Source organism: Epinephelus lanceolatus, chromosome 8 (assembly GCF_041903045.1).
Source record: "Epinephelus lanceolatus isolate andai-2023 chromosome 8, ASM4190304v1, whole genome shotgun sequence".
Lineage (NCBI taxonomy): Eukaryota > Metazoa > Chordata > Actinopteri > Perciformes > Serranidae > Epinephelus > Epinephelus lanceolatus.
The window spans coordinates 47736817-47755861 of NC_135741.1; the positions used below are offsets into that span (position 1 = coordinate 47736817).

A 19045-nucleotide genomic window follows, 5' to 3' on the forward strand; every position below is an offset into this window, starting at 1 on the left:
TTTAACCATTTATTCTACACATTAGATATGCTTTATTTCTGCCAGAGAGATGCTGCCAGTGGATATACCACATGACTGTGTTTCACCAATCAGACGTAGCAATAATAATCACATGACTCCGTTTCACCAATCAGACATAGCAAAAATAATCACATGACTCCATTTCACCAATAAGACATAGCCATGCAGTCACACGACACACAAACTGTGGCAGCATAGTGGCACAAACTCTTCCCACGTAGCAGACAGGGAATGAAATAACACATGAAAAATGGCAGCAGCAACTGTCTCCAATGCTAAAACTGAAGAGGATGAACACCGCTGGCCTCATATACAAAGCATGTTTTGCTTTCATGCAGTGCAAAATCAATGTCTTCTGTGTCTGCCAAAACAGCTTCACTGCAAGAACACTGAGAGCCAGCTACTGCTGAAGCTTAACTGTCACTTCACTGAGTGAAGAACAAGCACGTTTTAACCAAATATGCACAGACACACACCCACACAGTTTATGGTAAAGTGAGACTTCTTGTGTGTACACAAGCTGCCCTGTTCTAATGTTATGTTCTATCTGCTGAGCCTGCTGTGCCATTTGGAGGGCAAGTGAATATACAATATACGGTATATCTTGTCACTGGAAGTAGTTTGCACTATTTAAACATACCTACATTACCTACTGTAGGTATTGGTTTCAAAAGCTTTATGTTGTGAAAAATGAGACTTGGAAATTTGTGTTTCTTGTGCCTTGATTTGTTATTTTGTAACAATGTTATTTAGTTTTACTAATTTTTTATTTTATTATTTGAAAATACCAGAATTTGCACATTATTTTAGATTTTTGTCTGTCTGATTACCTACTTTTCACTTTTACTTGAGTAATATATTTTCAAACAGGGGTGAAAATCCCATTTCATAGCTGGGGGGGACAGTAAACAGTAAAATTTTAGAGAATAATTCCAGGGGGGGACAAGGAAAAAAAAGTTGTAGCCTGTCTTTTATACAGTATCTTTTACCGCAATTTGACGCTTTAATCTTCTCTCTATCTCTCCAACAGGCAGAGTGAATGTCTATACTAACTAAACTAAAACTAAAACTAAACATTTCCTGCAATTAAACTGGTAAACTGGTTTATAAACTGTGCTGTGAGATCTGCCGCTGCGCACCTCACAACCGTGCGTAATAGTCGCGCGTAATGACCGCTCCTCGTCTGCACGTCTTTGATGTTTATCTCACTGACAGGAGGAGAGCCTACAGACAGGTACCCATTAGCTACAAGCCGTTCCGCCACAGCCGTGCGTAATAGTCGCGCGTAATGGCCGCTCCTCGTCTGCACGTCATTCATGTTTGTCTCTCTGACAGGTGGAGAGCCTACAGACATTAGCTACGAGCCACTCCGCCACTGACTGCTCTTGTCCTGTCCTCTTCCTCTTCTTTCTCTCCTGTCCTCTCTGACTATCACTAAACTCTGAGCTTAATCATTAGCTTTTAGCTTAGCAGCACTCGTAATTGAGTAGGCTTTTGAACAATGCAGGAGAAATGTTGCAGACAGTTTATATCATCAGCCTGGGCCTGGGGCTTGTTGTAACAGTAAATGGGATGTGTTGTAACTTGTGTAAGTTAAACTGTGTCTGTGTGAGTGTACATCTTACCCCGTGCGATGTGAGCAGCGGGTCCAGCCACGCGCTGCAACTGCTGTCAAGTACTAACGGCTGCTAGCCCTGCCCATTGGAAAGAGTGTGGGATATACCACTACTAGCAATGAGAGGGGGGGACTAAATCTTTTAAGATTTAAATAGCACATTATTGCGCTTTTATAATGAGCACCGCTTACATTGTGCTTTTAATAAATACTACTGCATTGTTCAAAAATTATTAATTGTGTCTCAGATTATTCTAGGGGGGTACAGCTTTACTGAAGGGGGAGTCATGTCCCCCCTGTCCCCCCCCGGGATTTCCGCCCCTGTTTTCAAAGTAACGCTACTCTTACTTGAGTACAATTTTTGGCTACTCTACCCACCTCTGCCAATTTTTTGATTTGATGGACATGATAACTTAATTCACATAACGTTATTCATCCCGACAACAGTAAATCTTTCCCTAACCTGATATGAAGTGTGCACTGCACATGTGAGCATTTGTGATGATCACCTCCATTCAGTCATTTTGTCTTATATAGAGCTTTTTTCCTAACTTTATTCAAGAGAGTGGTATATCAATTTGAGATCATTATTTATTGATTTCAGGTTCAGATTTTGTAATATTGTCCCTCAAAACCCTGCCCTCGCACTCAAATACCCTCTGCTTGTGCTTAGATCTACTCTGTTTCTGCTCAAACTGTGTGCTCGCACTCAGATACAATGTTGCTTGCACAGATTCCCTGCTTCAGCTTCAGCTTTTCTCCTCACAGGCAAGCTGCTTCTGTGCACTTGTGGAATTTCTGCTCTCAGATTTCTGCCTTGCTTGGATTTTTTTGTGTAACAAAATCCCCCAAGCAACAGAACACCAGGTTTATTGCTGACCAATGAAATGATCCCTGCCTCCTTGCAGGCGCGCTCGCTTTAGTTTTAGAGCATCCCGTCCGGGCGGGTACTCTTTAACCGGGTTCATCCACTCCGGCCCTCCAGGGCTTTATTAAATGTTCCTTCCTTGCTTTCTTCACAACTTTTGGAATAAAGGGACTGTTAATTTACACATGCGCACCCGTATTTTCCACTGTAATAGCTGCATACAGTATAATAGCCGCATGGCACAGCGCCCCCTAGTCGGTGTGCTGGAGGAGAAAACTTTATTCCAAAAGTTGTAAAGAAAGCAGGGGGAGAACATTTAAAGTGGACATATTATGCTTTTTTTCAGGGTCATATTGGTATAAATATGTAATATTGGGGTCTAGTGAAATAGATTTATGAGCTTTACTGTTCAAAACACACATTATTTGTGTAACACTGCTCAGTGCTGCAACACCTCTGTCTGACATGCTGTGTCTGGGCTTATGTCCCGCCTCCCCAGCAGCCCAGTCTGCTCTGATTGGTCAGCTCGCTCAGTTTGTTGTGATTGGTGCAACCTTAGAGCGTGGATCGGAAACGTCATGCCCTTTACCTTAGCTGACTTCACCTCCAGAGGCTGGTGTAAACAACACCTCTGAGGCTAAAGCTAAAGCCTAAGCTAACAACAGTGACTGTCCACCATTATCAATTTGAGTGAAGAAACACAAGTCGACAGACTCCAAAGCTGCTTTGAAACAAACACTGGAGCTGGACGTTTCTCCTCAGTGTTAAGTTTTTATTTTGTAGCCGTCTTATATTTCAGCTTTAACAAGATAACTGTAACTTATTTGACGTTATGGGAACAACTGTATGTCTGTCCTCTGACTGAATTAAAAACGTCTGCTGCAGAGTACAAAAGGTTTCTAACAATATAGTCACTACATAAGTTACTACAATATAGTTACTACATAATGTGGAAACACCAACAGCAGCACTCAGCTGTTATATGACATGGTGTAAAGCATAACTCCTTTTTAATCTAAGCAGGCTTATCTATGATCTGACTTAAGTAGCTTGTGTTGGGTAAAAATACTAAAATTAAAGTAAATTCTGCTTCTAACACATTCCCTGTTAAAACCACGCAAGTTTTAACCCATGAATTCATCAATTTTACCACAGCAGACTGAAATGACAGATTTCTGTATTATACAAAACAAATGAATAGAAATAACTGGTACATTCAGATGTTTTAGCTGTCATGTTTACTGAAACCATTCCACTAAAATGTAGCTGCATTTTATAAAAATATTCACCTTGTGTTTGTAATGTACAATATGTACAATGTACCAATGTATCACAGTTTCATGGCGGTGCGTTGGCCAGCCAGGGGTGAAAAATTTTCATATTATTTCACAAAAAAATATGCATTTTTAAGTAATTTTAGATCATCAGTTCCTTATTTGTGAAAGAACAGGCGTGGTGTCTCATATCCCCCCTCCCACATATTACTAGGTTCTATGATTGATGATTTTACACATACTAACATAAAAAAACACAACCATTGGCGGAACGTGTCAGAGCGCCACAGAGACACAGAGTGTTCCACAACTACCATAGAAACTCACACACTCACTCACTGCCTTGATGCACAATAGAAGAGGAGATATACAGACACAATCATTATGAATGATAAAACTGATTAGTGGCTTGCATGGGAGCATGTGGAAAGCTAACCATATGATGAGAATGCAGAAATTCAGAACACACACCACGCAATCAACTCACTACAATTGCACTGGTACAGTAGACAACAATGCACAGCACACAAGATAATAAGGCAGCAGCAGAACCCCCATAAATTCAGGCACGTTCAAAGGCCAGACTAATAACCTCAGTTAATAATACTAGCTCTATGTCTACCAAAACACGAAAATCTGAAATCAAATCAAACACCACACAACTTCATCCTAAAGGCTTAGCCTACTTCCACCATTAACCATAGGCGCCCCCTCTTGGACAGAATACAGCACAACCAAATTATAACAACAGAAACATAAATCTTACACCAACCACAATGCATATTACAATAGCTTCACCAAAACATGACAAGAGCACTGCACAGCTAGAGTATAAAAATAAATATGTGTCTCTCAGTGTCTTCTTTTAAATCTCTTCTTAAGACTCACATTTATCGTATGGTCTTTTCTTAATTGATGGTAATTAATTATTGTAACTGTTTTTAAATTATTTGATGTTTTATGTACTAATTGTTTTTATTGTGTAATTGTTTTTATTGTTAAGCACGTTGTAACTCCGTTTTGAATGGTGCTATACAAATTAAGTTATTATTATTTATTATTATTATTATTATTATTATGTCTTACCTTTAAGTAGTTAGCAGGCTGCGAAGGAGTTTGCTCTTCTCTGAGGCAGAGGCCGTACTGCTAGCTGCACTTGCTGCAGAGGTGCTCGGTCTGTCGCCAGTGGGTAAACACTTTTTGTAAATAAATCTGATATTTTCGCATACTTTTCACTCTCCGCGAGCATAGCTTTCCTTTTTTTGGCTCTCTTTTTCTCCGCTCCACCCTTCTCCACCCGTCTTTTCGTGCCTCGATACATTTTCTTTTCTTGTTGTGATGTTGTCGTTGACGTTGAGTGCATTACCCATCATTCCTTTGTCGCTTGTCAGATGTCAAATGTCATCACTCAATGATCGTGAGAAAATGCTTGATGACCAAAAACACTTTATATTACTGGTAGCCCCATTTCACTCATATTTATTTAAAATTATATTTAGGCTGCTACTTATATGTATATTGTAGCTGATAAAAATGTTTTTGGCCGCCAAGAGAAGATTTATTTATTTATTTATTTATTTTAATTTTTTAATTTTTAATTTTTTTTCTTTTGCCTTCCGGCCGGCGGCCTCAGAACCATGCAGCCGTTCTGGCATTTGCCCAAATGCCAGATGGCCAGTCCGTCACTGTTTATATGAAATCAAAGTTTCTTAGTAAAACACATGTTGCTTCCTGGATCTGTATTTGTTCACCCCGCAGAGCATCTAACATTTACAGGTATGACTATGGACACTAACAGCACAGAACTGAAGAAGAGTGCATTTTACATGTAATGAGAATGTAATGTAATGTGCAAACTCAATTTATGAACACTAAGGATTAATTATATCAAAAAACCCAATAAAGAAAAGACAAACTGTAAGTCTTTTGTCAAAAGAACTTTATTTTTAGCACATGTAAAAAAGAAAAACTACAAAAAAATGTACTAAATAATATACAATATAAAGATGTATAAATATAAACACAGCATTTTGTCTGCAACACAAATAGTGTCCAATTCTTTACATTTAGGTGTTCATCCCGTCCTGTGTTGGATACACCAGGAGTTTTCTGATCCGGTTGGTCACTGCTTTGATCTCCAGTTGCCCCCTTGGCTGAAGCTCTAGACTCATGTAAGGCAACCACTTCCTCCTTTGAGGGTCTCTGATACTGGGATGCCAGGTCCTTTGGGATGGGGATTATGGTTGAAGACTCATCAGGTCATCTGCAGAAAATTTTGAATTTAAATATTGATTTCCTTGTGTTTTTAAATTAAGTGCTTCCATGAATCCACCCTTCTTGTTTATATTTCAAGTGTTGCCACAACTATTTTATATTTTTTTATCTGATGTTATTATGTTGGTAATAAAAATAAAATTATTTTCAAATTACTGCATGTTGGGTCTGTTTTTACAGCCTAAACTAAAAGAATACATTTTTGGTCAGATTCCTCCTTCCTAACATCATAACAAAGTCAAAGGCATGTGATAATGCGATGCAGAAATATATATTCTGAAGCTTTTGGGACACATCATTTCAGTACTGTAAAATATTTCCAGGTGTTGTATCTCAAACACAAAAACACATAATGTCTGTGTTACATACCTTTGCTTCTTGGGCTGCTCCCTCAGAGTCACCCTGTACAGGTGGGTGCTGATCACTATCATCTTTTGAGATGCCACAGACTGTGTGGCCACTGAGACAGTTTGTGGAGGGTCCGTGTGGCATCCTACATCCTGGAATCTGGCTGTAGTGGAGAGGTGTTGGGCACCAGGGCCCTCCTGTGATGTACTCTAAAAGACATAGAAAACTGAGTATCTTAAACTGATAATGCACCAAATGAAAACAGTCAACATTAGGGATGGGCATCATTAAGATTTTATCGATACTACTACTTTTATCAATACTTATCGGTTCTTTTTCATTTCTAAGTAATTGCTTTTTAGAAAATATATTAATTAAAAAAGAATAAATTCAGAACAGGATAACTGAATATTTGGATTATAACTAAATATTTCCAGAGCAGCAACAGTAATTTTTACAACAGCAACGCTACTATATAAATAGTATTCCTGACATGACAATACTGAGTGAAGTTTAGATTATCAGTCACTGTAAGTCAGTCCTGCTGTCCTCCTATCCTCTGTCCTCATGTCCTGTTCCCTCTCCGCTGATAAGTATCTGCCCAATTTTACAATAAGTGTCAAACCAAGTTAGTCTACATTAGGGCTGCATGATATTGGAAAAAAACTGACATTGCAATTTTTGTTTTTTGCAGTATATATTGTGATATTAAAAAACACAAGAATTTTCACCAGACGACTTAAAGTAAGAAAATTTAAAAACAGTGGTGGGGCTTTTACTGACCACAACTGCAGAGGCTACCAGCTTCATTTGAAACAGACTACATTATAAAAGGGCCGTTATTTATTATTCTCTCTGTGTCTTTATATTTTTATATAACCTTGGCTGAGAGAAACCCTCCATTTTCTAAATAGGCTTTTATTGTGAAACATTTATAGGAACTTGGTTGTGGAGGATACAGTGGCTTGCATGTTTACATACGGCACTTCAAATGGAGTTCCTGCCATCTGCTGGCGCTTTTTATGTGACTAGAACATTTCGGCTGGCACATGAACAGACACAGTGACTGAAATAATAGTAAAAGTAATAAAAATAGGACAATAATAACCTGATGACATCACACATGTCGTGAAAGACGACCAGGGATAATGGTGTGTACCATCGTGTAGTGTGTCATGTCTGTCGGCCAAGTCACGGCACGATTTTATGACTCCACAATCATTTAATGTGACATAGTGACTTTCAGAATGGGCAGAAAAGTCGTGTAGTGTGTACCAGGCATAAATCCTCCTTTACCGTTTCGCCCTCTTGCATGTCACTAATTTTCAGTGTGTGACTGCAGTGTGTGCATGAGAGGGGGAGGGGCGGCTGAGTGCTCAGAGAGGCGAGCGGAGTGGAGCAAGGAGCTCTCTTCAGAGCTGCTTTTCTGAAGTTTACATGCTCTAAAATAGAAAACATCATATGTCCTGCGATGTGACTATCGCACATGCGCACATCGTGATGGCAGTGTTCAAACGATATATATTGCAGCCCTAGTCTTCATATAGGCAGCTATCATTTTAGCTTATTAGTAAAAATTTGCTATGAGCCGAACTAGCGTGCTGTCTAAATCAGCGTGTAAGACATAAAACATTTGATAAAAGCTGATTCACAATCTATTGCGAGTACAGCCACACAATTTGACAAATAAATGAAGGTCTGATTGCTGCCTGTCAGCTTATCGCTCAAGCTAGTAGCAGTTAGCTGCTCAGATCGGGCCTCACATACAGACATATTGAAACTTTTGTCAATACGGACACCTGGATCTTTAAATTATATATTTCCCCATATACATTTTTTGGGTTCCTGTGTTTGACTGTGTTTTGTCTTACTCCTTGCCCTTGACCTGTCCAATTTGGTAAAACCTGCCAGAAGTTGCCTTCCAACGGCATAGCTCTCAGGCTTCTGTGAAGTACACAAGCTCCCTTACCACGACAAGGTAACAGTCACAAGGGAGGTTTTTTTTTTTTTTTGCCTTTGTTTTTTTTTAAACTAACAGGCAGTAACTTTGTCAAATAAATACTAAGGGATGGGGAAACAAAAAGTAGGAATACTAAAGTAGCACAGCTGTGGTTCTGAACGGACAGTGCTCCAAAATAATAATTGAGCAATATACTAAAGAACTAAACTAAAATGTGCTTCACTGTTAAAACTGAATATGCACTGATGTGGTAATGGGGAGCCGAGCCATGGGTCTATACCTGAAAACACAGGTGGCCAAGGGGGAGCAACCCTGGCAAAAATATTAGGCCTACGCACATAAGTATTTAGTAGGGGCAACTACATAGACCAGTCCTTCCAGAAAAATGCGGAGTTTTTTGTGATTGTTGCGGGCAAAAATCCTTGATTATGCAGCACGTTTTCTTAAAAAATGCGATGGAATATGTGGGATATTTATGCAATTTCATGCGATGAAATTGCGGGAACTTGCAAAAATTGCGGGAACTTGCAAAAACTGCGGTTTGATGAAAAAGAGGAAAAAAGTGATTCCCCCAACACCCTGTTCTCACTAGGCTACTACCTTAAAGTAGTCATTTCTAATTACTTCCTATGATAAGCAACCATACTACATCACAGAAAGTGCAGGGAATATTTAAGTTCTCATCTTGTTTTATTTCAGACCTTAATAAACACATGGCTCAAACTTACAAAACACTGCTGAGTCAAACAAGTTCTGTAGCTAGAATATGCTACAACTTATGTAAAAATAAATAAATAAAATATATATTATGTCATGAAGGCTATGGAGAGAGATCCGTTTTTGCGCACCCACTGGTTAAGCGCTTTTTGAAAGGTGTCAGGCGACAGAGACCTGTCACGCGCCCTTTGGCACCGCAGTGGGATTTACCCCTGGTGTTACGTGCTCTGGGAGAACCTCCCTTCGAGCCTCTGTCACAAGTCTCTCTCAAACTACTGTCATTAAAGACAGCACTTCTCTTAGCCCTGACTTCGTAAGAGAGTGAGTGATTTATGTGCGCTTTCAGTCTCCTCGTCTTGTCTCGTTATCAGAGATGACGGGAGCGCAGCTACTCTGAGGCTGAATCCCATTCATGCCTAAAATCATAACCAGCTCTTTTAGATCGAGAGTTATTTCACTGGAAGGTTTCTTCCATCCTCCCCACAGGAGGAGAAGAAACATCACACCGACTCTGCCTAGTGCGCGCTCTGTCTCATTACGTGACACGCACAGCAAGCCTCAGAGAGACACAACAGTTGTTTGTACATTACAGAGAGCGTTCACAAGGAAAACCCCTCTTGCAACAAAAATGCGAGGATTATGAAATCATGCAAGCCCCGCATATTTTGTGCATTTTACACGGAAACTGGCGATTTATGCGGCGAAAGTGCGGCGTCTTTGAAAAAATGCGGCCCCCGCATGAATATGCGGACTTTGGCTGATTATGCGTTGAATTATGCCATCGCATAATCGCGTTTTTCTGGAGGGACTGATAGACATGTGCAAGTGAGTCCATATCTGAAGCACTAACACCTTCCAGTACATGCCTTCGTGCACCCACATCTGGTCAACTCCCAACAATTCTCCGCAATAGGTGGAAGAGGAGTCCAAAAGATTTTCCACTCTTCATCTTGTTTCATCCATCCCCAGTCGGAGGGGCTTGGCATTTGTGGCTGTCAATGCCTGTCCCCACACATATCCAGCCTCATAACATGCACGTTTGGCATGCTCTTTGAGTGCTGCTTGAGTTGGTGGGATCAAACTATCCACTTTGCAAAAACATAAAGAACTTGGGGCTCCAAATTTCTCTCTCTATTTTCTCTCACATCAACTACTGTACATCCGTCACTGGACAAATGACATCAATTCACCATGGCTAGAAATCGAAAATAACCTAACTCAAGAATTAAGCATCCGCACTCTCCCATTTATGGATAAATCCATAAAAACTCTTCCATGCTACAAAAACAACAATACCATCAACACTACCTTAACCGCCCGGTGGAAATCAAATGAAATTCTTCATTACAGCCTCTCACCATCCTCTCATACCCCTTTATGGAATAACCCCATGTTTTTAATCAATAAAAAAACCATTTGCATTTTCATTTTGGATTGAGAGAGGAGTAACCAGCCTGGGACAGCTACTCAGTGGTGGCCTGTTCATAACCTTCGACCATATCCAGAAAGAATATAACATACCAACTCACTGCTACTTCCAATATATACAGTTAAAAGAAGTCATAAAGAAAAGCATCAACATCACAAATTTTAATAATCACAGTCCTTCCCTATATGCCAAACTACAATCACTCAAACCTCAGAAAATATTATCTCAAATATACAAGCTCCTAGCATTCAACGACACAACAATATCAATTCCAACAGACAGATGGACCACAGACCTCAATAACCTACCGACAGATGCCAACTGGCAAAACATATGCAACAACACATTCTCCATGACATGTAACTCTAAAACTCAACTAATACAGTACAAAGTCCTTCATAGAACTCATATTACTACACACAAACTCTACCACATGGGCTTCAGCCAAAGCAATACCTGTTCATTCTTATTAACCTCAGTAGATAATTACATTCACGCACTCTGGCATTGCCCACCCATCCAAAACTTCTGGTCGGAGGTCATGAGCAGGCTATCTGAGATGCTGGGCCTCAGCATCCCCATATGCCCAATCATTGCATTACTTGTTGACTTTTCTTCATTACATATACCCAGCCAACACAAATCATTCGTGCTAATATCATTAACCATTGCCAAGAAGACCATATTATTGAACTGGAAAAACATAACAAAGATTTCCATAACCCATTGGCTTAATCCTCAAACAGATCACTCAAATCTAGAAAAACTTACAGCTGCTTTGAAAAATAACATCACATCCTACGAAAACACTTGGTCCCCCTTTTTTACAATAACTTCAATGCTGATTCCTCTTACAACCAATGACTGTATTCCCCTTACAAATGACTGTATTTGTTTATATATATATATATATATATATATATATATATATATATATATTTTTTTTTTTTTTTTTTTTTTTACAATTACAAATAATCTCTGATTTCTTCCTTTCTCGATCTCCCTCAATACTTCTACCTGGAAATAATACGTAAAATGTATATATGTGTGTATCATGATGATTATCATCACCTCTATTCTCTGCATTTTTTTCCCTTCTTTTTTTCTTTGTATGAATTTACGTATTTATTTGTGTATTCAGCTGTTGTCTTGGTTGCTACTGTCTTAATTATTTATTTTACATTATAACTATGATTATAATAAGATTACTAATATTCATATAACTGATAAGATTTATATTCAATAGGTGGTTGGATGCGGGGCTAGGCTGTGTTGGACTGCCTCGGGGGTCGGGGGGTGGCCCTGTATGTGGCCCTCTGGTGGCGTGATGGGGCCTCCGGTTGGGGCAGGTGGGGGCATGCACTCTTAGAAGAGTGTGTTAAAAAATGACACAAAAAATGTCTTGTTACTTGTGTAACACATTTTGTGTGGATTTCAACACAAGTTGTGTACAAAATGCACAGAAAACTTAACACATTTAATGTGCTGGACAGTTTAACACAATGTGTGTGTTACTTTAATTGGCAGCAACCAGTTTAATACAGTGGGTGTGTTACTTTAATTGGCGGCAACCAGTTTAACACAATGGGTGTGTTACTTTAAGAGGCGGGAAGGGGTCGCCCTTTACGTGTGCTTTAGACCAGGGGTTTTCAAAGTGTGGGATAGTGGGTCTCCCCTAAGAGAACTCAAAAGCAGCTGCGCCCCCCCACCCCCCATTATTATTACTTTTATTACTGTTATTGATGTTGCTTTGTATGTTCCACGCAGGCTTAAAAAAAAGGTTTCAAGAATAAATGTCATACACATCTGTATTTTTTTTAAACATGTTTGTATGTTCTTGAACATATTTTTAAAACATTTTAAACATCTTTATCTGTGAATGTGCTTAAATATTTTTTTAAACACAATCTTTGTATGTTTTTAACATCTTTTTTTACACATTTTAACATCTTTGTTTTTAACATCTTTTTTTTTTACACATTTTAACATCTTTGTTTTTAACATATTTTTTTACACATTTTAACATCTTTGTTTTTAACATATTTTTTTACACATTTTAACACCTTTGTTTTTAACATCTTTTTAAAACACATTTTAACACCTTTGTTTTTAACATCTTTTTAAAACACATTTTAACATCTTTGTTTTTAACATCTTTTTTTTTACACATTTTAACATCTTTGTTTTTAACATCTTTTTAAAACACATTTTAACACCTTTGTTTTTAACATCTTTTTTACACATTTTAACACCTTTGTTTTTAACATCTTTTTTTGTTTTTAACATCTTTTTTTACACATTTTAACATCTTTGTTTTTAACATCTTTTTAAAACACATTTTAACACCTTTGTTTTTAACATCTTTGTTTTTAACATCTTTTTAAAACACATTTTAACACCTTTGTTTTTAACATCTTTTTTTTTACACATTTTAACACCTTTGTTTTTAACATCTTTTTTTACACATTTTAACACCTTTGTTTTTAACATCTTTTTAAAACACATTTTAACACCTTTGTTTTAAACATCTTTTTTTTTACACATTTTAACACCTTTGTTTTTAACATCTTTTTTTTACACATTTTAACATCTTTGTTTTTAACATCTTTTTAAAACACATTTTAACACCTTTGTTTTTAACATCTTTTTTTTACACATTTTAACACCTTTGTTTTTAACATCTTTTTTTACACATTTTAACACCTTTGTTTTTAACATCTTTTTAAAACACATTTTAACACCTTTGTTTTAAACATCTTTTTTTTACACATTTTAACACCTTTGTTTTTAACATCTTTTTTTTACACATTTTAACATCTTTGTTTTTAACATCTTTTTAAAACACATTTTAACACCTTTGTTTTTAACATCTTTTTTTTTTTACACATTTTAACATCTTTGTTTTTAACATCTTTTTAAAACACATTTTAACACCTTTGTTTTTAACATCTTTTTTTTTACACATTTTAACACCTTTGTGTGTTTTTAAACATATTTTGAATACATTTAAACATCTTTTTGTAAAAAAAAAATACAATTTACAATTTAACTTTTCAACTGATTTTTTTTAAACACATTTTCACTCATCCAACGTTAAGCCACATTAACGTTAAAACACTGCACACAACACATTTGCTCACCTCGATTTTAGTGGGAACAGTGAGTCTGTGTCTTTGATGCGCACAGGCGGTTGATGCGGGGATGCACTGTAGAAAGGAATAAACGCAGATCATCCTCTACCCACTGCTGTGACCGGTACTTGCTTTTAATCGTTGTCAATGCGGAAAATCCACACTCACACAGGTAAGTGGAGGTGAAGGGGATGAACACTTTTACAGCCTTTTTGGTGAGGTGGGGGAACTCAGTCTCCACAGACAGCCAGAAGTGTGCAAGCGACACTTCACCCATCTTTTGTTTCAAGTCCATATTAGAGTTCAGCTCGACAAGGGCCTCCTCCTCTTGCAGGGTCAGTCCATCACGGGGTGTCACTGGGAAAGAGAACGGATTTCTCACCCATTGATTTGCCAAGGTCTCCTCTCCAAAATAGTCTCCAAACTGCTCACGCAACCCCTTCAAATGTGCAATGACCACCTGTTGTACACAGTTCAGTTGCAGTCCTGTTTGCTCCACAACATCCTCCAAGGTTGGGAACATTTCCACCAAGCCCTGTTCAACACGAGCGCACCAGAGGTCCAACTTTTTCCTGAATGCAGAGACTTGATCGTGTGCCAAAAAGACATGGCACTCTTTGCCTTGCAGAGAAGTGTTCAGTGTGTTTATCCGGTCAAAGATATCAGACCGATATGCCAGCATTGCAACTCACTTTGCGTCCTCCATATGCTTCACCAGTGGGGAGTCGATTTCGGCGAGGAAGAGGAGGACTTCCTCACGCAGATCACACAAGCGGGTGAGGACCTTGCCCCGCGACAGCCACCGGACCTCGGAGTGCAGGAGCAGCTGATGGAAGTGAGCCCCCATCTCACTGCAGAGAATAGAGAAGAGAAGGGCATTCATGGCACGTGATTTAATTAGGTTTACAATTTTTACTGCCTCATCCAGGACCGTGCGCAGCTCTTTGGGCATCCTCTTGGTTGCCAAGGCCTGGCGATGGATAATACAGTGTGACCAAACAGCGGCGGGCGCAACTGCTTGCACCTGTTTTACTAGACCGCTGTGGCGGCCTGTCATTGCCCTCGCACCATCAGTACATATTCCACAACAGCGGCTCCAGTCAATATGATGTTCCTGAATGAAGTCATTCAAAGCCTTGAAGATTTCTGCTGCTGTAGTGCGCGCCAGCAGAGGATGGCAAAACAGAAACTCCTCCTGGACACTGAGCTCTTTAATAAAGCGCACATACACCATTAGCTGTGCACAGTTAGCCACATCGGTGGACTCATCCAGCTGAATGGAGAAGAAAGGGCTCTCACAGATAGCGTCCAGCACCTGCTCCTTCAAATCAGCTGCCATGTCAGAGATGCGGCACTGGATGGTGTTGTCAGACATCGGGATGGCATCCAGCTTGGCAGCAGCAGCTTTGCCCATCATTACGAACACATATCTTTGGCAGCAGGGAGGAGCAATGTCTCACCAATGTTGTGGGGTTTCCCCACCTTCGCAATGCGTAACGCTACGCGGTATGATGCCTCGGTTGCCTTGGTATTTACAGTACCAAATGTCAGGATGGCTTTCTTCTGTGACCGCAATTCATTAAACTTCCTATCAAAAAACTCCTGCGGCTTGGTTGTTAAATTGTGGTGCTTAGTTTCAATGTGGCGCCGTAGTTTACATGGTCGCATACTGTCGTTAGCTAGCACCTCTTTGCAAATAACACACTGTGGCAGCGGAGCATCGTCAGCACCAATGCATGAAAAACCAAACCTTAAATAATCAGGGTCATACTTCCTCCGTTTTCTGCTCGCCTCTGTGCCCACTCTCACTTTCACCTGAGGTACTAAAAATCGATCCATTTGCTGTAGTTAGCTAACCAGATGATACACTTTTTTTCCTTTCTTTTCGCGTCTCCCCTGAAGTCCTCTGGCGCCCCCCTGGGGAGGCGCGCCTCACACTTTGAAAACCGCTGCTTTAGACAAAGGGGAGGAAGATAGAGGCTGCTTCGCCTGGGGTGCTGTCGGACTCTTCGGTAAGTATCCATTAGCAGTTTAATTTAAACTATCTAATGGAACTGCTTATTAGTCAGTTAATATCTCTAAGAAAATCCAGATACAGTAAGCTTCCTGTTTTGTTCAGCAGGGCTGTCGAACAGTAAGCTAACGTTAACGTTAGCTGCTAATGTTAGCTTATGTTCTACTGTGCTTGTTACCAAAATTACACCAAGTAAAATGCAGTTTAGGACAGTATAGCAAAACAGTCGCTCATTCCATAAAGTCAGCAGACACCATATCTAGTTTACTTTAATAATTAACTGGGTTTGAAGCCACAGTAATTCATTCATTTAATGTTAGCAATTCAACACCACCATTTTGCTGGTTTCACTGGGGGGGAGGGGGGCAACCGTTGAGACTTAACGGAAACGTTCGTACATTCATTTAATGATACATGAATCGGGATCTGCAAGTAACGTCATTTGGGCATCTGCCAGTTGTGTTTTATGGTTAGACAGACATGTTTGCTTGTTATTTGAGTATTAACCGGGCAAAATAAAGGTGTATTCAGGCTGGAAACCACTCGTTTAGTGCTGACACACTAGAGACGATGATAAGCATTGTGCTCCACTCAGGATAGATTGTGCTTAGAGGGAATTATTTCCACCAGACATTTTGACCATATAATATATATTTTTTTAAATTTCTAAATATTGGACTTAAAGTCCATTCTCACTGAGGGCGAATATCCGCGCGGATTATTCTCATGGAAAAATATAAAGTTGATTTCATGGGTTCTTATGGAAGTTTGCACACCGGGGCGGAACTTTCGTGCGGTGAAAAAAGTTTCCGCCCAGACTTTGACCCCCGCGGAATTCGCCAACAGAACTACACAGCTGGGCCAGTGAAATTGTTTGTTTATAGTCGCGCAGCCCCGAGAGAGTCTGAAATCCAGCCAGGCAGGACAGTATGGGAGAAAGGTTGATGAACCTTGTTTAAAGACGGGATCATTTTATGAACAATGAATTAAAGGACAACGTCTGGCAGTCCATTGTCCAGCTTGGTGGCTGCGGTGAGAGTGGTAAGTGCTAAAGTAAGCTGATGTTGACGCTTGTTAAACGTTAGCTTGCTAGCTCGCTGCTGCTGCTGCTGCTACTGCTACTATTCTCATCCATGTTCACCCATAGACATATATACATAGATGCCACATTGACTGCCGCTGCGTATCAGAGCCAACATCCTCGCCGACCGCCATCTTGGATGGGTCTCGCTTTACCTCCACAGTGCATTCACTCAGGCGCTCAGGCAGTCGATGCAGCATCTATGTACATATGTCTGTGTGTTCACCCACACCCGTTCACACTGCGCGGACTTGGAACAAAACAACGTGAAATTCCACACCACATCCGTACCGCGCCTGTGTGTATGGTTTGAGCGCGGAAAAGCGCTGCGCGAATATTCCGCAAATCCGTCCCGCATTTCCGTATCGCGGCAGTGAGAATGAACATTTAGACAGATTTTACAAGCCAAAGACTTGTAAGTTTATTACAGTATTGTAGTAAATGAGATAAAGAAATGATTACCTTAAATAAAACGGGAATGATTAATATTTAAGGCTTTTGACCAAGTGCCTTTATTAGTTTAACAGTGATGAGTATATAGAATATAAACACATGCAGGTCCATAATATTGCTCATTACTTTCTGCAATGACATGTCAAAATGGGCACCACATAAAGTGCCTATGCCCTGTATGCTCCAAATAAAATTATTTTGTAAATATCATTTATCATTTGTAGAAAATTGAAGTTTGTCTTTAAATTTTGTATTGAAACTTTTTCTTTTTCTTATGCAGCAGCTAAAATGGACCCTGGACCACCGCCGGACCCTGGACCACCACCAAAGACGGTCCTTGTTTTAATTTTTAAAGATGGCAATGAAATTTGCAAGAAACTGTTTCATGTTAACAGTGCCTCACAACTGTTGGATGCCTGTTACCTAGAGTTTGCACACCCCGTGCAGCTGGAACGATATCTTCGCTACAATACTGATTTTAAAGAGTACCTTGACTGTGACACAAGTGTGGATGTTAATGACCATGACAGGTTCCAAGTTAGGGTCTCCACAGTGATCCATTTGGAGTTTGTGCAGTCTGAAGCTCCATGTGTTGAAAAGGTGACTACTTTAAATGTTTAAATCTGTGTGTGTGTGTGTGTGTGTGTGTACAGTAGTGGGATGAGTGACAACCTGTACTCAAGTACAAGTACTGTTACATTGCTAAAATATTACTCAATTACAAGTAAAATACCGGTGTTAGAAAAATACTCAAGTAAAAGTACAAAGTGTTCTTCAAAAAACTACTCGGAGTATTAGTTACTTTTAAACGATGATGTCACGTCACCTCTCCAGAGTAGGATTGCAAATTTCGTGTGTTTTGCTTTATCAGTAGTTAAAATGCTAACATCAATTAATCATTAATAATTGATAAGATACAAAACAAGTGTTTTTTCTCCCTCATTTTGATTTGTTGTTTTTTTGTCTTTTTCTTCTCATTTTAAGTTTTTATTTCCCTATTCAGCAAATGACTGGCAGTCAAAACAAAGTTAGATGAGGTGCATTTATTGCCACGACTATTGATTAAATATCCATGAATACATTTTTAAGGGAACTGTGCATTGGTTCGACATCCCATTGTTCCGACCATATTAAACTCATTGTTCCCAAGTCCGTTCCGAAATCATCATGATGCCCAGTGGTTAAGGTCTGGTTAGGTTTAGGCACAAAAATGACTTGGTTAGGGTCAGGAGAAGATCATGGTGTGGGTTAAAATGAAAAAGAAAGTGACAAACACATAAGCCGTGAGTCTGGTCTGCCTCAAGCCGGCCGTGGCACACCATACGCCCGCCGCGAGCCGTTCAGCACCGCGGACAGTCGGACTAATGGGATGTCGAACCAATGGGCTGTCGAACCAATGACATGGACCCCATTTTTAACTGGTTAAAGCTGCAGTAGGCAGAAAGTCTGAAAACGGTCAACATCTGAGATAGGTTTCGCTCGTCTCCGCCCTGAGCCCCTTCTACCAGATGAGCACACGAGTATTTTATCCTACTTGGTTTTATTTCTCCCTCTCTGGGAGCCTTGGCTCTCCCTCACTGCGCAGCAGCCCTCCCCATCCCTCCCTCACAGCCCTGCACATACTCCCGAGCCTCGGCTCTCCCTCACCCCACAGCAGCTCGCCCCGCACATACCCCCCAAGGCTCGGCTTTCCCTCTCCACGAAGAGCCCTCGGCTCCGCTCCCACAGCTGACCCTCGCGCCCTCCGTCTGGGCCCAACCCCACCTCACCCTTCCCCTCCCTCCGGGGAACTGAGTTCTGTCTTCCTTTTTTTGGGTTGTTAAGCCGTGTAGGCAGTTGTAGCCAATGCTGGAATAGCTA

General features: G+C 40.0%; 1 pseudogene; it reads right to left on the minus strand.

Moving 5' to 3' along the window:
• Nucleotides 1-5844: 5844 nt before the first annotated feature.
• On the minus strand, nt 5845-15585 carry LOC144464205 (zinc finger BED domain-containing protein 5-like; annotated as a pseudogene).
• Nucleotides 15586-19045: the final 3460 nt, after the last annotated feature.